The sequence below is a fragment of the Colobus angolensis genome, unplaced genomic scaffold (genome assembly GCF_000951035.1).
Source record: "Colobus angolensis palliatus isolate OR3802 unplaced genomic scaffold, Cang.pa_1.0 Scaffold42, whole genome shotgun sequence".
In the NCBI taxonomy this organism is placed as follows: domain Eukaryota; kingdom Metazoa; phylum Chordata; class Mammalia; order Primates; family Cercopithecidae; genus Colobus; species Colobus angolensis.
Genome location: NW_012117599.1, coordinates 2,744,303 through 2,766,241, shown reverse-complemented (window position 1 = coordinate 2,766,241; position 21,939 = coordinate 2,744,303). Strand labels below are relative to the sequence as shown.

Sequence of the window (21,939 nt, the reverse complement as noted above, 5' to 3'; positions counted from 1 at the left end):
TCTCGGCCTCCCAAAGTGCTGGGATTACAGGCTTGAGCCACCGCGCCCGGCCAGTTTCATCTTTTCAACGTTCACCCATGTAGTGGCAGATCACTTCACAGTGGGATTACTGCACAGTACACAGAAAGGATGTGCACTTTGCCCCTTTTTACAGCTGAATAATGGTCCCTTATATGGACCTACCACACTGTTTATCTGTCCATCCATCCGCTGGTGAACTTTGGGTTGTTTCTAACTTTGGCTAATTATGAATAATGCTGCTATAAACATTCAGGTACATGTTTCTGTGTGGACATGTGTTTTTATTTCTCTTGGGTATTTACCAAGGAGTGGAATTGCCGAGTCCTATCATAACTCTATTTTGTGTAATCATTTGAGGAATTACCAGACTTTTTCAAAGTGATAGGACCTGTACGTATTCTTATTCTTTTACTTCAATCTGTTTATCTTTGAATTTACTATGTGTCTTCTGTAGACAACATATAGTTGGATCATGCCTTTTAAAATGCAGTCTGACACTCTCTGCGTTTTGATTGGGTTGTGTATTTATACATACTTAATGCTATTATTAATATAACTGGATTCATTTCTGTCATCTGACTTTTTGTTTTTCCTGTGCCTCATGTCTTTTTTTGTTCCTGTGTTCCTACCTTATTGCTTTTTTTGCTTTGATTGAATTCTAGTATAGCATTTTAATTTCATCAATGACTTTTTCACTACTTTTGAGTATTTTTAGTAGTGTCTCAACAGAATCAGCTTTAGATTTATACTAGCTTCATTTTAGTAATATATAGGAGTGTTTCTCCTATGTAGGTCTGTTCCTTTTTACCCTTTTGGGGGGTATTGTTATACATATTACATCTGTTAATGTTGCAAACTAAACAATATATTGTTATAATTATTATTTTTATGTGTTATTATTTCCTTAGCCCATTACAGTTTTATTTCCATCTACCTCTTCTGTGCTTATTACTGGCAATTATATTACTGATATATTTCCACATGTTATAGACCCAGTAATGAATTATGTAAATATTTTATACAATTGACTTTTTAAATCAGTTAACAGAAAGAAGAAAAAATACATTAATAGTGTATATTCTAATTTCATAATTATTGCTGCTTTTTGTGTGGATTTGAACCACCATCTGGGGTCACTTCCTTTCAGCCTGAAGAATTTCCCTTAGTGTTTCTTATAAGGCATGTCTGCTAACAATGAAGGCCCTTAGTTTTTGTTTATTTTCATGTCTTTACTTCACCTTTATTTTTGAAAGATAGTTTTTCTGGACATAAGATTCTTAGTTAACAAGGGCTTTTGTTGTTTTTGAACACTGTGTGTTATTGCATTGCCTTTGTCCTCTATTTAATTTCTGCTGAGAAGTCAGCTATTAATCTTAATGGAAGTTCCCTTGTAAGCCATGTCATTTTTCTCTTGCAGCTTTCAAGATTTTCTTGTGTTTGACTTTTTTCATTTTCACCATGTGTTTGTGGGTCTCTTTTATTGACCCTGTTTGGAGTCTGTTGAGCTTCCTGGATGAACAGCTTATTGTTCTTCAGTAAATTTGGGAAGTATTAAGTCATTATTTCTTTGAATGTTTTTTCTTCTCCTTTCTCTCTCCTTTGCTTCTGGTATTCCCATTACACATGTGGTGGTGCGCTTATTGGTGTTCCACCTTTGTCTGAGGCTGTGTTCATTTTTCTTCATTTTTTTTTCTCCCTCTTGAGCTTACATAATCTCGACCAACCTGTCTTCAAGTTTGCTAATTCTTTCTCCATTGTGTTCAAATCTGTTGTTGAGGCGTGTATTAGTTAGGGTTCATCAGAGAAACAGAACACACAAACACACACACACACATACACACACACCTGTGCACATACACACAAGATTTATTATAGGAACTGACACATGTGATTATGGAGGCTGAGAGGTCCTAGTATCTGCCGTCCACAAGCTGGAGAACCAGGAAAGCTGGTGGTGTAATTCAGTCTCAGTCCAAAAGCCTGGAGATAAGGGAGCCAATGATGAAAGTCCCAGTTCAAGTTCAAAGGCCCGAGGACCAGGTGGGCTGATGTCTGAGGGCAGGATATCCTAGCTCAGACCAGAAACAGATTTGCCCTTCCTCCACCTTTTTGATCTACTCAGGCTCTTAATAGATTGGATGATACCCACCCACATTGGTGAGGGTCATCTTTCCTCAGTCTACAGATTCAAATGCTAATCTCCTCTAGAAATACCTTCACAGATATATCCAGAAATAATGTTTTACCAGCTGTCTGGGCATTCCTTAGCGCCGTGAGACTGACACATAAAATTAACCATCACAAGGTCTTCTAGTGAATTTTTATTTCTATTGTACTTTTCAACTCCAGAATTTCCATTTGGTTCTTTCTTAAAATTTCTTCTTATTGATAGTTTATATTTGATGCCACTTTGCCATACCTTCTTTTACTTCTTCAATTAAATTTTCTTTTAGTTCTGTGAGTTTATTTCTAATGGCTGATTTGAAATCCTTTTAAGAATAAATCCTGGCTGGGCATGGTGACTCATGCCTGTAATCCCAGCACTTTGGGAGGCTTGAAGCAGGTCGATCACCTGAGGTCAGGAGTTCGAGACCAGCCTGGCCAATATGGCAAAACCGCGTCTCTACTAAAAATATAAAAATTAGCTGGGCATGGTGGTGGGCACCTGTAATCCCAGCTACTAGGGAGGCTGAGGCAGGGAGAATTGCTTGAACCCAGGAGGCAGAGGTTGCAGTGAGCCGAGATCGCCCCACTGTACTCCAGCCTGGGTGACAGAATTAGACTCCGTCTCAAAAACTAAATAAAAATAAATAAATAAATCCAACATCTAGTTCATCTAGCTGTACTCACAGGCAGTTTCTGTTACCTGCCTGGGTTTTTTTTTTCCATGTTTGGTGTATTGGTTGTATTTTTCTGTTTCTTTATACATCTCATAATTTTTTATTGGAAACTGGACATTTTAGAGAAATGTATTTTAGCAACCCTGGGTACTAAGGTCCCCTTCATCTGTTATTATTTGCTGGTTTATTTGTTTAGTGGCTGGCTGGAGCTTCAGCTCTTGGTTTGCCCACACTCACCCTGGGATGCTCCTTTACTCTTTCTGAGACTCCTACAGTAGTTGCCAGCTGATTGTTTTATTGTTTACACCAATGCCCTGGGGCATACATTCTGCTACAAACTAAATTTTGGTTCTTTTTTTTTTTCTTTTTGACCTATGGTATGTTCTGTGATAAAATTGTGATTCCTTTGAAGAAATAGTTTCTGAGGACAGTGATATTTTCCTGACCCCAAGAGGACTCCTCCTTTCCACGTCTTTTGCACGTTCTCTCCTGCAAGTCAGTCCCCACGCTCCAGGCTCTATCTTCACTAGCTCCGCAGTTGTCCCCGTTCTCTCACCACAGCGTTCACTGTTTTTGAGGGGGCTCTTAGGCCCAAACTTCTCCAGGCGCTATTGCAAATGAAGCCCCTTCTTTGGGAAGAGACTAGGAGCTGTTTTGTGGCTCCAGGCAAGATTTCTGAGTCTTGAGGTGGGACTGAGGATAATGACAGGTTTTTCTCTGAGTGGCAGCCCCACTCTGGGAGCTGAGCACTAAGTGGAGAGGCCAGGAGGTTGAGGTTCTTGTGGCTCTGCTTTTCCAGGTGTGGAACCACTGCCTTACAAGCCCCAGGAAGGGCTATCAGGGCCCTCATATTCTCAGGACGCTGCACGCAAGGTAGAGCCTCCGTTCCATCAGCAGGGGTTGTGTAGAATAAGAGAGAGCCCCCACATCTCAGTTGCACTTGCCTGGGACTTAACCTTAGCTACAGGCAGCTGGGGGCAGCAGGAGAAAAGTTGAAGTCCTGATTCTCCCAGGATGAAATCCCACAGCTTGGAGCTGGAGAGCAAAGGGAGCCCTGTGTTCTTGGCTGCTGTAGTCTGGAGTGAGGTCTCTACCTCACTGGTTGAGGAGAGGAGAGTGGGGAATGATCTTGGTTCAAATACCATGCTCTCACCTTTCTCACTGAATTCTTATAGATTTTCTCGTATAGGTATTTCTTCATTTGCTATTTGTCCTTGAGACAATTTTCAGGTCCTCTTAAGAGGTTTTTAAAACAATAGTTGTCACTAGTTTCAGTTCACAGGGGATCAGCAGAGCTTATGCTGTTGCGTTGGAAGTGGAGCTCCAAAAATATTTTGAAAATGCTTTATTCATTACCAGATTTCATCAAATTTAATACGCCATTCGATGCACCATGATTATAAAGTACTGCTAAGCAGGAAAAGCAACTGCTGATTAAACTATGACATGCCATCACGTGTAAGAGTCACCTTGATTTCAGATGTTGAAATATGGGAGAAAATGTGTATCTTCGAATCAGTAGACTGCAGTATATTCTGAGAAAACATGTACTGCAAGAAAAGATCGGATTCATATCCTGTTAGCTAGAACAGAAACACCAGACAAAGCATTTTATGGCAAACTATGATTCTTCTTTGTAAACAGTGAATCAAAGTGTTTAGATTTGTTTGTCTTTACAGAATAAGCAAAGCTACTTTCAAATACGATATAAGGAAAATTAATACTAAGTCTAGGATTTGGAATATGCTGTCATCATTCTGGCTTACCAAAATTGTCGACCTGTGTTTTGGAGTGCCTTCTGTGTTCCAGGCACTGTTTGTGATCTGGAATACATTAGCATTCCAACACGTTAGAGGAATATCCTTGCCTTAGTGTAGGAGAGGAGGGAGGAGAAAGCTGCAAAACAGTAAAACAGTAAATTAAACAGTAAGTTGAACAGCAGTAAATGTTTTAAAAAACTTTATTATGAAGTACTTTCAGATTTACAATAAATGTACAAAAATAGTACACAGATTTTCCCTTATACCTAGCCTTCCCCAATATTAGCAACTGATATATAATCAGAGTAGAATAATTTTCTAAACCAAAAAATTAATTTTGATTTAAAATTATTAACTAATCTACAAATCTTATTTGAATTTCACCTGAGTTCCCACTAATGTCCTTCTGTGCCAGAGTCTAGTCTAGAATCCCACAGTGCATTTAGTTGTCATGTCCTCGTACTTTCTTCCAGTATGCAAAATTTCCTCCATCTTTTTTTTTTTGAGATGGAGTCTCGCTATGTTGCCCAGGCTGCAGTGCAGTGGCATGACCTCGACTCACTGCAACCTCCACCTCCTGTGTTCAAGCCATTCTCCTATCTCAGCCTCCTTAGTAGCTGAGATTACAGGTGCCCTCTACCGTGCCTGGCTCATTTTGTATTTTTAGTAGAGATGGGGTTTCACCATGTTGGCCAGGCTGGTCTTGAACTCCTGACCTCAGGTGATCTGTCCGCCTCGGCTTCCCAAAGTGCTGGGAGTACAGGTGTGAGCCACTGTGCCTGGCCCTTTCTTTGTCTTTTATGTCCTCGACATTTTTGTGGAATGCCCCTTAATTTGAATTTGCCTGCTGATGTATCCGGTTAGATTGAGGCACACTCGTATACTTATATGGTTGAATAAGTATATATGGTTGAATCTCTGTATACACAGATTCAACCAACCACAGATGGAAAATGTAGTTAGGTCTTCAGCGTTTGTACTGAAATATATACAAACTTTTTTTTTGTCATTATCCTCTAAAAAACATAGTATAATAACTATTTATATAGCATTTACATTGTATTAGATATTATGATAAGTAATCTAGAGATGATTTAAAGTGTACAAGACGCTGTGTGTAGGTCATATGTAAATACTGTGTTATGTATCAGAGACCTGAGCGTCTGCAGATTTTGGTGTCCTCAGAGATACTGGAACCTATCCCCCATGGATATCAAGGCACAACTCTAATGCATTTTTGACAGGAATACCACAGAAATGATGTTGATGTTCTGTCCTTTTTCTTGAGATGGAGTTTCGCTCTGTAGCCCAGGCTGGAGTGCAGAGGTGCAATCTCGGCTCACTGCAACCTCTGCTCCCCGGGTTCAAGCAATTCTCCTGCCTTAGCCTCCTGCGCAGCTGGGGTTCCAGGTGCTCACCACCACACCCAGCTAAGTTTTGTATTTTTAGTAGAGACGGAGTTTCTCTATGTTGTCCAGGCTGGTCTCAAACTCCTGACCTCAGGTGATCTACCCGCCTTGGCCTCCCAAAGTGTTAGGATTACAGGCGTGAACCACCACGCCCAGCTACCTTTTTTTGGTTTTTTTGAAACGGGGTCTCACTCTGTCACACAGGGTGGAGCGATGTAGTATGATCATGGTTCACTGCAGCCCTGACTTCCTGGGCCCAATCAGTCTCCTCACCTCAGCTTCCAAAGTTGAGGGAAGGACCGCAGGCATGCACTACCATGCCCGGCTAATTTTTACAATCTTTTGTAAAGACAGGGTCTCACTGTGTTGTCCAGGCTGGTCTCGAACTCCTGGGCTCAAGCAATCCTCCTGCGTCAGCCTCCCAGACTGCTAGAATTACAGGCATGAGCCACTACACCCTGGCTGTGTCCTTCAGTTACCACATTATGTCAGGAGGTGTGTGATGTTCATGTGTCTTGTTACTGATGTGTGTGTGTGATGTTTGCTTCGATCACTTGGTTGAAGTGGTGTCTGACAGGCTTTTCCACTGTAAAGTTACTATTTTTCTGTTGTAATTAATAAGCATTTTGTGGCAGCCAATATCCTGTTTCTCATCATACTTTTACCGACAAATGTTAACATCCTTTGATGATTTTTGCCTGCAGCAGTTTTTTCAAACTTTTATTTTAAGTTCAAGGGTACAAATGCAGATGTGTTGCATAGGTAAACTTGTGTCGTGGGGTTTGTTGTCAAGATGGTTTCATTACCCAGGTATTACACCCGTGAGTTATTTTTTCTGATCCTCTCCCTCCTCACACCCTCCACCCTCCTAAAGGCCCCAGTGTCTGCTGTTTCCCTCTGCATGTCCATGTGTTCTCTCATTTAGTTGCCACTTAGGAGAACATGGCACATTTGGTTTTCTGTTCCTGTGTTAGTTTGCTAAGGATAATGGCCTCCAGCCCCTTCCATGTCCCTGCAGAGGACATGATCTCATTCTTTTTTTATGGCTGCCTGCAGCAATTCTTACTGTGGTGTTTTCCAAATGTAACTTTCTGTTTCCGTCATTCATTCTGTACTTATTAATGAATTGGAATTCCACTGTAAGGAAGAGATGAGATATCTCTTCTCCCTCATTTTTCTTTTTTTTCTCTTTTTTTTTTTTTTTGAGATGAAGTGTAGCTCTGTCACCCAGGCTGCAACACAGTGACACAGTCTCGGCTCACTGCACCCTCTGCCTCTCGGATTCTCAGATTCAATCTAAGTGATTCTTGTGCCTCTACCACCTGAGTAGCTGAGATTACAGGTGTGCGCCACCACGCCCAGCTACTTTTTTTTGTATTTTTAGTAGAGACAGGTTTCACCATGTTGGCCAGGCTGGTCTTGAACTCTTGACCTCAGGTGATCCACCTGCCCCAGCCTCCCAAAGTGCTGGGATCACAGGCTTGAGTCACCACACCCGGCCCTCCTTCATTTATTTCTTTACATAAATATGAACTCATGGATATTTATTTAATTCTGTGGGTTATGATCCTTTATTACAGTAACTGATTTTGTTGTTTGCATTGTCTCAGAGGGGGCCATTAGAAGCTTCCTCAAGTTGGCTTCTGAGCCTTTTGTTGTGCCCCTATCGTTTTATTCAAATTTATCGAGGTGAAATTAACATAACAAAATTAACCCTTTTAAAATAAACAATTTAGTACATTCACAATGTTGTGCAACTACCACCTCTATCTAGTCTCCATCATTTTTAGAACCATTTTTTCCTTTCTGGTACCATAGCATGCTCCAGGCTTGTCCTGTGTTTTCTCTACCCCAGTCCTGGAAGCGATCATTTTTCCAGGGAGCCTCTAGTTCCTTTGGAGAATGGAGTCTCGCTGTGCCCATTCCTACTGTGGCATCATCTTTCCAGTCCCTCTCAGTGCACAGAGCGAGGGGATACATGTGTGCATGCATAACACCCGCAGCTATTGCCATGTCCACCTGCGTTTCTTAAAACTAAACACCATGAATTCATAGTGATCCCTCGGATTTTAATCGAATACTGTAGTGTCCATGCTAGTCTCCTCTTTTCCTTATTTGTAAGTCCTGTCTCTGATGGTAAAAAAACATGACTCTGGCAGGGTGCGGTGGCTCATGCCTGTAATCCCAGCACTTTGGGAGGCCAAGGCAGGTGGCTCGCTTGAAGTCAGGAGTTTGAGACCAGCCTGGCCAACATGGTGAAACCCCGTCTCTACTCAAAATACAAAGAATTAGCCGGGCGTGGTGGGTGTGCCTGTAGTCCAGCTGTTCAGGAGGCTGAGACACTAGAATAGCTTCAACCTGGGAGGTGGAGGTTGCAGTGAGCTGAGATCGCGCCGCTGAGATCGCACCACTGCACTCCAGCGTGGGTGACAGAGTGAGACTGTCTCAAAGAAAAAAAAAAGACTCTTACTATCCCAATATAATTGCTTATGCTCAATCCCGTTATATACAAACAGTAGTTTCAGAATTCTAACCCATACACAAGTGAAAATTAAATTTACTAGGGTACAGTGTTTGTGCATAGTTCTTTTTGTATTTAGTCTTGTAATATACAGATGCTGTTTTCTAAAGTTACTTAGCTTATATTTTAGTCACTTCCTCTTCTGTGTGGTTATGTTACTCATTTATCATCTGTTTAGGTCCATATATTACTGTTTGTATTCTGTTTTGGGTTTCTCCTGTGTCCTGCTAATTGCAATCATTTACATTTTGGATATGTGAAACATCTTGATTCTGAGTCAGAACAGGAAAAAAGGTATGCTGAGAGATGTGTCTCTTCTCATGCCTTCTGTCCCATTTCTGTTCCTTCCTGCTTTCTACCCAGTTCCCATCCATCCCTTGTAGGTATTCAATCTCACTATCTTCTGGTTTATCCTTCCTGGATTTCTTTTGTATTTTTAGTGTAGGCAGGGTTTCACCATGTTGGCCAGGCTGGTCTGGAACTCCTGACCTCAAGTGATCCACCTGCCTCAGCCTCCCAGAGTGCTGGGATTACAGGTGTGAGCCACTGTGCCTGGCCTACAGGTTTTTTGGTTTTTGTTTTTGTTTATTTTTTTAGATTAGATTTAGCCTTAATTTTTTTTATTCAAACCACGGTAAATCAAGAATTTGGTTTTTGGGAGAAAACGCTAGTTGCCAATTATGTTGTAAACGTGAAAGTCTGGGGATAGGGTTGCTTTGATTAACATTTAGATTTAAATAACTTATTTGGGAAAAGTGGATTCTGTATCTTTTTTTGCTGAAGTATATTTTGCATGTCTATTAATATTTACTTTTCAAAACCTAAAGATAAAAGGCCAATTTTTTTTTTTTTTTTTTTTTGAGACATGATCTTGCCCTGTTGCCCAGGCTGGAGTGCCATGGTGTGATCTCGGCCCACTGTAGCCTCCATCTCCAGGCTCACTGCGGCCTCTGGGCTCAAGAAATCCTCCCACCTTAACCTCTTGAGTAGCTGGGACTACAGGTGTGTACCACCACACCTGGCTAATTTTTTAAAAATTTATTTTTAGTAGAGATGAGGTCTCACAGTGTTGCCACGGCTGGTCTCAAACCCCTGAGCTCAAGCAATCCTCACACCTTGGCTTCCTGAAGTGCTGGGATTACAGGCATGAGCCACTGTGTCTGGCCCAAAAGGGCATTTTTTAAGAAGCTCTGTTCTATATATTTCCAATAGGAAGCTAGAAAGTAACTTAAAGCAAATTATAGTCAGTATTCATTTGGTAAAGTTTGTTTCCAGTAGAAAGTAACTTAAAGCAAATTATAGTCAGTATTCATTTGGTAAAGTTTGTTTCCAGCTTAAATAATCATAAATGTTCACATGTCAGGGTTTTGTCTTCCCTCCACAGTTGAGATGAGATGATATGATTTTCTAACCAAGAAGATGAAGGGTTGGCATGTGAATCCATCTTCAGTTCAGCAGGTTTAGATATTTATTGCATTCAGAGCAGTTTCTCTTCTTTAAGCAATGTTGAAAGTATAAGAAAGATCTAAAAAGTGCACGCATCGTAAGTGTACAACTCTATGAGTTGTCACAAAGGGGCACACCTGTGTAACAAACTCCAGAAGGCACATTTCGCATTTACCTGTCTTTCCTGTATTTTGGTGCACACATTGGTCCACAACTATTTCAGTCGTCAGGTCAGCAGCTTGTTAAAAAGCAGTCTTTCTCACGGTGCATCTCTGAAGGACCCAGACAAGTGATGAGAATTGGTAGTGTTACTCATGCGTTCACGGGGGTGTGAACACAGTGCTGTGATAGCACTGGGGTAGAAACAGCACATTCAGATGAGGGATTCTGGAAAGGCTTCTCACAAGAAGCGGTGTTGGAGTTGGTCTGAAAAGAAGACAGGCATTTAATGGGGGAGAAAGGTATTTCCTGTGTTCATAGCGAAGGTGGATGTCGGACTGATCCCAGGAGTGGGTACTTGGCAGTGTTTGGTCTGATGGATGCAGGTCCAGATGCACAAAGGATGGAGAAGAGTGGAGGAGATTGAGGGAATGAGGAGGGGACAGGGACTGTTAGAGCTGGGAGCAGGGATGGTAGCAGTAAAGGTGACGAGAGATCTGAAGGGCTCGGCAGGAATTTGTGGTGAAGGGTGTCATTATGTTACTACTTTATCCTAAATTTTACTTGCTATAAAATATCCTGCTGTGTGTTTTGACTCATGCCCATAATCCCAACACTTTGGGAGGTTGAGGCAGGAGGATCCCTTGAGAGGAGCCCGGGCAACAAAGTCAGACTCCATCTCCACAAAAAAATGTAAAAATTAGCCGAGTGTGGTGGCTTTTGTCTGTGGTCCCAGCTACTCAGGAGGCTGAGGCAGGAGGATTGCTTGAGGACTGGGAGGTCGAGGCTGCAGTGAGCCATGATTGATGCTAGCATGGTACTTATGCATGTGTGAACACATGTCTTTTTTTCTCTTGTCAGTTACTTAAGTGGATAGCTGATTTTTTTTTTTTTCTGAACTTCAAACACCTCAATCAATATAAGAAACAAGTACAAATATTGTAAAACTACCATATCTATATTTAAACTTATTATTATCAATGCTATGGGCTTTTTCATTAATTTCTTCATTTCTAAACCTTCCTAAGGTTAATAGTCATTCTTATTTTTATACCTTTCTGGGATTTTAGAAATCTTACCAAGCTGGAAAATAAAAAAGTGAATGTCTTCTGGGACGATTCGTGTCAAATGTGATCAGGATTATTGACTGAGCATTGAGTGGGGGCCAGGCTGAGCATTGAGTGGGGGCCAGGAACCTGGTTGCTTACCCTGACATAATTTAAGTCTAGGTTACTTGTTGTCTGGGTCCTTTTTTTTTCAAATTAACTTGTTAGTTTAATGAGGACTTTTGAGCTCAGATTTATCATACAGATTTTAGTTTTTCCCAGGCTGGTGTGTCCCCTATGGAACAGCGTTCCTTACCAACCACTTGTCGTGATACTGACTTCGTAGAGAGATTGCAAACTTAAGCATTTCTTGTTGGAATCTGCTGATTAGAAGGCCGCTTAGAGTTTTTTTCTCCTTCTCAGACAAGAGATCTAGTCTAGCATCTTGGTTATTTTACGATAGATGACTGATTTTTTTTTTAACTCCTTTATGTGACCACTGTGCTTATCTTCCTGCCCACCCCCCGTTCTTCTTACACTTCTTATTTTACTCCAAAACTGTGGGTTTGCACAGAACTTCCTTTTTCCTTCCATCATTATTGCACGCACAGATAGACAAAAGTTTGTGTATAAGCAGACATACTAATTAGATGAAGGAAATAACAAATGTATTGACTGTCTTCTACTTACTCAAACAGAAAAAATTGCTGGGCACAGTGGCTCACGCCTGTAACCCCAGCACTTTGGTAGATCACTTGAGTTCACGAGGTCAAGACCAGCCTGGGCAACATGGTGGAACTGCCACCTTCTCCCCTCCACCCCCGGTCTGTACTAAAAATACAAAAATTAACCAGGCATGCTGGTGCGTGCCTGTAGTTCCACCTACGCAGGAGGCTGAGGCAGGAGAATCACTTCAACCGGGGAGCTGAAGGTTGCAGTGAGCCGAGTTCGGGCCACTGCGCTCCAGCCTAGGTGATGGAGTGAGACTCTGTCTCAAAACAAAAACAAAACACCAACCCAAACTGACACAAAATTCATCATATTCCTTGTCTTTCCCTTTTTGCATTTCAACTTTTTTGGAATAAGTTTTTTTGTTTTGTTTTCAAATGTATATGCACTAAATGTAATTTGTTTTCTTTTAATGTCTACCTTGTCACAACCTGGCTCCTGGGTACCATGTTAGGCTGTTTTCTTTGCCTTTTCTGCATTCTCCCCTGACATCCTCGAAAGCACTCTTGCATTCTTACCCTGTTTCCATGCTTGCAGACCCATCCTAGTTTTTATTTTCCTGTTTGGTGATGTGGAATTAGCTATGTCTTAAGAATCCTAGTTCCTTTCACGAGGAGTTGTTTTAGGGACTGCAAAATTTGGGTGTCCGTGAGGGTTAGTGATGGACAAAAGTGTTCCTGTTGTTTTTGGGAAATGGGAAATGGTCATTTTTTTGTTTTTTTCTGATTTAACCAGTCATGTTGCTGTACTCTCCTTTTCAGTGAGATTGCACTGATGGCTAAGACTTTGCTGTGTGTGGGTGAACTCCAGCTCACTAAAGCGAAGTTCTAAGAGGACTGGAGTTTTGTAGGGACACTGGGTAGCCTGAACCTCTTACTTAAAGGAGAACGTGAAAAGTGGTGTGGGCTAGGGAAAGAGTTTGCCAACTAGTTTATCTCTTGCTTTGTGCTGTGGCAGATGGCCAGTCATGGCTTGAATTTGCCCCTTTGTTTGTCCTGGCAAGCTTGTGTGTAGAGAGGCTTCTGTTGGCAGCTTGGTTGCTGTTTCAAAGTACCAAAAATTTTGAAAAACATTCTTCACAAACCCTGTGTGTGTGTTATGGAAAAAGGAGGTAAATGTTCCAGGAAATCTCATACTCCTAAACTGGATGTCCAGCGGTTGGCCACCATGTTAGATCTTTCCCTTCTACTGGGTTGTTCTCTCCTTAAGTTGGTGTCAGTTAAACTTAAAAACTTGAACGTCAAGACTTGTAAAATGTCTTTTTTTGTTGCGCCTCATAATATGCATTTATCTCAAGTTGCCTCTTTTGTAATTCCGCAACATTCTCCCTAAAATAGACAAAATCTATCTTTTGTCCATTCCTGTTTTCCCCTTTTTAAATCGGTAATAAAGTCCCATTTGTTTGCAGACAGTTGTGCAGAGAAATAATAGGACCGATCGGACCTCCATTATTGCTGTATGCTGTTGTCATTTCAGGGGAAATAAGCCTGTAGCTTCTAAACTGAAAAACAAGCTTAGGGTTGGTGCTTGGGAGCAGTGAAGAGCACCCTTTGTAGACCGCCTTTTTCTCTGTGGTCTCATTTAGTCCGCACTACAGCTGTAGGGAAGGAAGTGAGTATTAATATCCCTGTTTGACATGAAGACACGCAGGCAATTAGCAAAGTCCTCAATCCAGCTGTATGAGATGACTAGAAAGTGATAGAAGATCTGAACCTAGGTGTGTCTGACTCCATGGCGTGTACAGCCCGAATCGGCTCTCAGGACAGTAGAGCAGTGTCTTCTGGATGGGCCCTCCACAGATGAGCTTCTGGAATGCTCAGTCACCCAATATGATTGCTTTGTACACTGTTAACAAAACTGTATCTTCTTAGCTGGTATTTAATTATATTCTCACCCTATTGTTTATGTTGCATTTCTTTTTAAGTACACAGTTTCAACTTAAGAAAGTTGGCAAAAAACTAGTTTGACTTGATGGTTAAACAACCAGTTTAGGCCGGGCGCGGTGGCTCAAGCCTGTAATCCCAGCACTTTGGGAGGCCGAGACGGGCGGATCACGAGGTCAGGAGATCGAGACCATCCTGGCTAACACAGTGAAACCCCGTCTCTACTAAAAAATACATAAAAAAACTAGCCAGGGGAGGTGGGCGGCGCCTGTAGTCCCAGCTACTCGGGAGGCTGAGGCAGGAGAATGGCCTGAACCCGGGAGGCGGAGCTTGCAGTGAGCTGAGATCCGGCCACAGTACTCCAGCCCGGGCGACAGAGCGAGACTCCGCCTCAAAAACAAAAAAAAAACAAAAAACAAACAAAAAAAACAACCAGTTTAACTGTTGTTTTTAGGTTAAAAAATCAGTTCACGCTGCCATTAGTTAAAGGATACTTCAATCATGCAAACATCTGTTGTTCACTCCAGCAAACTTCCCTTTAAGTGGAAGCATCTACATTACTGGTTGCTGGTATTTCTGGAGAGGCACGTGTTAACAGGAGTGAGGCAATGGATCTTTGTTTTGTTACTAAATGTAACTGCTGAATTGTCTTCCTAGCAAAATGTGTGCCAAAGTTTAAGGCAGGTATAATCTTTTTTTTTCTAGAAATAATTATACATAATGTTAGACTTCAGGATTTCAGGTTTATTGTTTTGATGCAGAGGAGGGTACTTATAAATCTCATGGCTTTTCATTAAAATAAAACACATTATCAGTGCATATATCTAATTAGTAAATCTCATTGATCTTATAATATTTTCCTTTTATCATAGACCTGAAAAGCAGCTTGTTGTCAGCTGTGCTCACTGGCGGGGTGCAGTGACTCATGCCTGTAATCCCTGTAATCCCAGCACTTTGGGAGGCCAAGGTAGGAGGATCTCATAAGACCAGGAGTTCGAGACCAGACTGGGCAACACAGTGAGCCTCCATCTCTTAAAAAAAAAACTGTGCTCACTAAAATACCCCTGACATTGACTGCATCACAGGGGAGGATGTTGTAGGCTTAACCTATATATTTTGGTCTATTACAGTTGATTAAAGTAAACTTGAGGCAACTGACAAAAAATTATTATTAATAGCCAGAAAATGTAGATTCACAGGGTGGAACTTAGGTTACTTTAAAACCATTTTCTAAAAGCAAGTCCTGTTGAGGGTTAGGTATGTTGTGGAATGGTGGAATTTTTGACTCCAAACAGATGTCTCACTGTTTGGATTAAGTCATAGAGAAGATCCAGAAAGAGCTCCCGAGATTATACATGAGCAGCCTTGCTCTGGAATGGTAGAATTTGGTCCCTTCTCAGAAGGGACAGGCAGGGTGGTTGCGGAAGTCATTGACCTCTCCAGATGCTGTTCACGGTTTTCTTTTCCTGAGGAATAGTGGCTGTGCTATCACTGGGGAGTCTGGAGACCTTGGTTCTCTTGTAGCTTGCTCTTTCATCTTGCAAGGGTCATTTTAGCTCTCATGAGACTGCTATGATTTTTTTTTCCCCCCTCTCATTCCACTGTTGATCGGAGAGGAGCTGTAAGATTGGGAGAAGTGCTAGGAGGTTAAATAAAGGCAGATACCATTATTATTGTTATTAAAGGACGAGAAAGTGGCCACTGCAGATTGCAGAGCTTGACATCTGGGGACAGATATTCATTGGGTGTTTTGTGAGCATAAACACTTATAAAAAGAAGCAGTGATTGCTAGCAGCCAGCAAAAATAAATTAGGCTGGAGTCTAAACAAATGAGCTTCTTAAGGAGGCAGAGGCCATGCCTGCACACCAATCTACCCCATTTAAATTTTTAAAAATTATACAGAAAAGTATAGTAAATGATACAGAAACACTTATATTCCTATTACTCAAATTTTTCATTTTTAATAAAAATGGAGACAGGGTCTCTGTCTGTTGCCCACGCTGGAATGCAATGGCGTGATCTCAGCTCACTGTACCTCTGTCTGCCTCCCAGGTTCGAGTGATTCTCCTGCCTCAGCCTTCCAAGTAGCTGGGACTACAGGCGCCCGCCACCACACCCAGCTCATTTTTGTATTTTTAGTAGAGACAGAGTTTTACCATGTTGGCCAGGATGGTCTCAAACTTCTGAGCTCAAGCGATCTGCCTGCCTTGGCCTCCCAATGTGCTGGGATAACAGGCATGAGCCACCATGCCCGGCCCAGATTTTTAATATTTACTTCTAGTCTTTTTTTTTTTTTCCATTTTTAATGAAGAAAGCATGGCAGATCTCCCTAAAGTCTCCCACCCAGTTTCCATCTCTGCCACCCTGCCTAGACTGGGGCAAACCACATCATGTTGTGTACTCCTGTAGTACCTTTTTATGTGTTGATTTATGGATGTGAATATTGACTTTTTATGTATGTATATATGTACATATATATAATTTTAGTATCTAAAAACTTCACACAGGTAGTATTATGCCATGTATATTCTACATCTTTTTTTTTTTTTTAATTCACATGAGGCCAGGCACAGTGGCTCATGCCTGTAATCCCAGCACTTTGGGAGGCGGAGGCAGGTGGATCACGAGGTCAAGAGATCGAGACCATCCTGGCTAACATGGTGAAACCCTGTCTCTACTAAAAATACAAAAATTAGCTGGGCGTGGTGGCGGGCGCCTGTAGTCCCAGCTACTCGGGAGGCTGAGGCAGGAGAGTCACTTGAACCTGGAGGCAGAGGTTGCAGTGAGTTGAGATCATAAAAATAAAATTCAAAAATCAAAAAACTCACGTCAGTTAGATACTTCTGGGGAGGGACACAGCTCGATAGTCCCTCCTCTACCATTTTTGCGGATGTCACTCTGAAGCCACTTTTTACACCATTCTGTTCTCTAGTTCCTAGCAAGATTCTCGTCCAAATTCATCCAAACTGGCTATTGTCTAGAATTTTCATTCTTCTTCACTCAAAAGCTTAACTTTTAGGGTTTAGGTCATGACATAAAAGAGGAGAAGTAGCTTTTTTGTCCCTGCATACATGGTGGATAGCATTCAGGGCACAATATGAAAACCTCTGTGTTATTATTTTTATAAATCTGTTCAACGTCTGCATTGGTTTTCTCATTTTCAGTGTTTGGGCACACTGAGGTCTTTGTGTTCAATAATGGGAATTTTACTGTTAGTTGATTTTCATTAAGTTCAGACTACTCCACAATCACCTAATCAATTGTTCCACTATAGATACTTTTAAAATGGACAATATTTATCTCCTCTGTAGCTAGGGTGATCATATGATTTACTGTCCAGATCAGGGCACTTGAGAGTAAAGGGAGTACTGTTGACAGTCGTGCTGGGGTGACAGTTGTCAGTTGGAACCATCCTAGGCAAAGATAGCACGCAGTCACCCTGTTCATGAAGTGAGAGGCAGTGGTAGAGAACAACTGGCCATGATCAGGTGGAACAAGGAGCCTGGATGCTGCTGCTGAACTCGCTTAGGGATGCTGGATGATGAAGCTCCCTGCGATCTAGAACCATCATTCAAGATCATTATGAACCTCCGTACCTGAGAGAGTCCATGAGCTAATGAATTAATCACACCTGTGAAATCTGCACAGCATTGCAATCTGTGCTTAACATGGGGGGAGGGCAAGCATTTCCGGAGGTGGGGGCAAGCGTTTTGCTGGGGCGGTAATGAAGGGTAATCTTTCAGTGTGCTGATTCAGATCTAGCAGCTCAGTAAACCCTCTTCTCAGGGGAGCTTCTTGGAATCAAGGGAAGTAACTTGGGTTTCCTTATCAGAAAGCTAGGGTTAATGATAAGGTAGAAATGCAGCACTCCAGATGTCCTCCTGTCATCTGCCTTAAGGGATGTTTGTTCCCACGTGTGAGTTGTGCCTCCGGTGTACTCTCCAGAAGCGTATTTGCTCAGCTGTGGAGCAGGAGCAGTAAGTGAACAATGACTTTATTGGTCTCAGCACATAAACTACTGCAATAACAGATTTGATCCTGAGGGCAATTTGCTAATCCTAGTTACAGGATATTAGTGTTTTATTGGCATATTCGTTTTTTTTTTTTTAATTGAGACAGGATCTGGCTCTATTGCCCAGGCTATAGTGCAGTGATGTGATCATGGTTCACTGCAACCTCTGCCTCCTGGGTTCAAGCCATCCTCCCACCTTAGCCTCCCAACTAGCTGGGACTACAGGTACCTGCCACCATGCCTGGCTTTTTTTTTTTTTTTTTTTTAAGACAGGGTCTCGCTCTGTTGCCCAAGCTGGAGGACAGTGGTATGATCACTGCTCACTGCAACCTCGGGCTCCTGAGCTCAAGCAGTCCTCCCACTTCAGTTTCCCAAGTAGCTGGGACCACAGGTGCATGCCACCATACCCTGCTAAGTTTTGTATTTTTTGGAGGGTAGAGATGGGGCCGTGCTATGTTGCCCAGGCTGAATGGCTAATTTTTGTATTGTTTGTAGATACAGGGTTTTGCCATGTTGCTCAGGCTGATCTCAAACTCCTGAGTTCAAGCAGTCCACCTGCCTTGGCCTCCCCAGCTGCTGGGATTACAGATGTAAGCGACTGCTTACATAGTGCTTTTACACTTTTTACATAGGCCGGCATAGTGATTTTCATCTTAAGTAGCTTTCTTCATATTGTTGCTTTTTCTCTCTTCAGCTCAGTTAATTTATTCATTCACCTAGTGTTTATTGAGCACGTACTAGGTGGCGATCCATTAGGCACTGGCAATTTCATGGTAAACAAGATAGGTAATGTCCTTGCTATACAGAGCCTACTTACAGAGATGCTCAGTGGGGGGGGCATTACACAGTAATCATTGAGCAAGTGGGCAGACTGAGTTATTTCAGAGAGGGATGAATACTGACAGCCGAACAAGCTGAGGCGATGGTGAGTGACTGAGGTGGGAATGACGGCTGTTTAGATGCCAGTGGTCACAGAATGCCTCTCTGAGGAAGTGACAGTTGAACTGAGACCTAAATCATAAGGAGCCAGAGAGTTGGAGTGAAGAGGGGTCCCGGCAGTATCACAGCAAGTACCAAAGTCCTGAGGCCAGAGTGAGTGTGGCACGTTAGGAGAGTGTAAAAGAAAGCGAGTGTGGCGAAAGCATTGTTAGGGGTAGCGAGTGTCGGGGGTGTGGTGGGAGATAAAGCTGGAAAAGCAGGCAGGGGCCAGGTCACACTGGACACTGAGGCCACAGTGACACCTTTGGATTTTATTCCTCAGTGGGAAGCTTTATGCCGAGGGTGTACCATGGTCTGACATTTTTCAAAGACTCCTCTGCCTTTAAGAAGGTGTTCTTTATCCAATTGAGGAAGTTTCCCTCTGTTCCTAGTTTGCAGAAAGTCATTACTTTTTCCTATATTTTTTTTCCTCCTACTTGTTCTCTATTTCCTTCTGTGCACACTTAGGGGTATCCTATACTCTGAGGCCTCTGTTCAGTCTGTTCAGTTTTCCTCAATCTTTTTTCCCTCTGTTCTTCAGACTCGATAATTTCTATTAACCTGACCTCAAGTTCACTGACTCTTCTGTTCTTCTGCCATCTGAAATCTGCTGCCGAGCCTCTCTAGTGAATTTAATTTTAGTTGCTGTAACAACTAAATTCCATTTTGTTTTATATTTCCTGTCTCTTTCTGTTCTCTATTCATTGAGTCAGTTTCCTCACATGGTCCTTTAGTTCTTTAAACTTGGCTTTATTAGTTCTTTTAACTTATTTATAGTAACTGTTTTGAAGTCTTCATCTGCTAAATCCCCATCTGGGAATACTCAGAGACCATTTCCATCGACTGCTGGAATTTTTTTTTCCCCCACCCCAGTATGGGTCCTGGTTTTTTTCTTTGCTGTCTTGTGAGTTTTTGTTGACTGCCCTATATTTTAGGTAATACATTGATGCAGTTCTGGATTCTTTACATTTTAACTCAAGTGGATGGTGATTGTTTTATTTGCTCATTTGTTTAAGTAACTGGACTGGACTAAATCTCAAGTCTGTCTCTCCGGCTGTGTCTGACTCTGGATGTCTCTGTACTTCCGTTTTGATTAGTTTTTATTTTTAAGCCTGGGTTTCTAGAGAGTTTGCCCCCGTGTCTGCATAGCATAGTGTTCAGCAAAAATTGGTCAGTGGTTGTCGTCAGACACCTCGAGCCGGTGGGGCTCCCTTCTCTGCTCGGGACCTGTTGGACTGTGGAGCACGCGGTTCGGCAAGCCGTTTGCGAGTGCGCCCCAGCTGTGCTTTGCCCTGGTCTCCTTTTACAGCTTCTCCATGTGTGTGCACTTATGGGCTCTAATGACCAGGTGTGCGTGGGTGGTGTGGGCCTGCACTGCTGTCTGCTGCGCATGCTCAGAGCCTCTCGCCCACCTGGGATGTGTGAAGAGCTTTTTAAGCTCCCTACAGCCGTCTCACTTTCAAGGCCTCCCTGTTAAGTCTCCAGCTGGTGTGCCGGTCCGTTGCTACTCCCAGGTAGAGCAGCAGCCTCATGGCTGCAGGCGTCTGGCCCTCCGTGCTGCTCGCCTGCCTCTGGGCTTGCTGCGGTCACTGACAACGCTGAATCCAATGAGTCCCTGCCAGCAGCGACAGTGAGTGTGCTAGTTTTCAAGGCCTGCCCCACGCTTGTTAACTTCTGAATGGACAGAGCTGGGGGGAGGAGAGACGAGGGCAGCTCCTGGCTGGAAAAGTCACAGACTTGTGCTGTTCCCACCTGAAGTCCAGTGGTTTTCATGAGTAAACACGTCTCAGTTTGTGGAATGTCTTGGTTGATTTCCAGAGCACCAACTAGGCTGTTTTTGACTCTTGACCAGCTTTATAGTTGCTTTGTGGGAAGGCTCATAACAGAGCTTTCTCACTCTGTTAGGCTAGAAGTTAGGCATCCCCTGGGAAGGGCTTGAACGTGCCCCCAGGTGATTCTGATTGGCAGCCAGGGTTCGTCACCAGCACACCTGGGACTGTTTGAGCTGTAAATATACACACACGATATCAGGGCATAAGAAAGTTTTTGCCATATTGACTTTCTAAAAAGAAGAGTCTTGAATGTCTCAGGTGTTATAAATAAGGACCTAATTTTAAAACAGGGCCTAACGAGGGTCTAGAATGTAGACCTAGCCTCGGCCAAATTGGTCAGCAGTCTTTCTTGCTGGTATGTTAAAGTTGGCCAGTGTAGACCTTGCACTTGGCATGGTATTATTTTATGTTCAGCTTCGTTGGCTAGCATCCATTTCCTGAAACAGACTCCTAACCTAATTTTTCCAAGTTGGAAAGCTTCTTAAGCAGTACATGTACTGTGCTCAGAGGCTGTCTGAAATCTGTGTTTGATAGATTCTTAACTCTGAAAGGATATTATTCATGGCTGACATATTAGAGGGGACTAAATTGAGAACATTGGGTTATTACAGAACATTCACTGATCTTTTTGTGCTGCTTCAGAAACATTACTAATCAGGTTTTAGGGATGTGAGTAATTGTCCAGTTCTAGGCTCATTGTACAATGGATACAGTGGATAAAGTTGCCCTGGACTCTGAAACCAGTAGTGGACAGGAATAGCATTAAAAAGAGACTAATAGATCAGCCTTACCTAATAGGATGCAAAGGCATAGAAGTCTTAAATAAAGTACCAATGAACTGAATCTTTAGAGCAGTGTTAACATTTTTGGTCTATTTTCTTTCATTTTTCTGGACTAGTGGTTCTGAACATGTGATCCAAGGACCTGTGGGGACCCCTAGACCCTTTCAGGAGGTTCATGAAGTGAAAACCATTTTTATAATGGCCTTTTCCACTCATAATAAATAACAGAAGCAGATGAGAACTCGGCTATATTCTGTTCAGCTGAATTAAGGAGATGTGAGCAAATGTCACTCTTTTCACTAATTTTTTTAAGAAAACAATTATTTTTAATAAAATGCGTTATTTATGCTAACATGTAATGGAATTTTTTTTTTTTTTTTCCTGAGCCTGTAATGAAATTCAGAAAGATTCAAAGGCCATATAAATTTATAATGGCCTTTTCCACTCATAATAAATAACAGAAGCAGATGAGAACTCGGCTATATTCTGTTCAGCTGAATTAAGGAGATGTGAGCAAATG

The 21,939-nt window shown here is 42.2% G+C and overlaps 1 protein-coding gene and 1 pseudogene across 1 annotated transcript in view; one reads left to right on the top strand and one right to left on the bottom strand.

Annotated features, from left to right (window-relative positions):
* The window catches only part of MGAT4A (mannosyl (alpha-1,3-)-glycoprotein beta-1,4-N-acetylglucosaminyltransferase, isozyme A), a 132,172-nt gene that overhangs the window by 5,038 nt on the left and 105,195 nt on the right, over positions 1-21,939 (top strand). The gene's annotated exons all lie outside the window — the stretch shown is intronic.
* Positions 10,310-21,939, bottom strand: part of LOC105522198 — a 21,504-nt pseudogene continuing 9,874 nt past the window's right edge.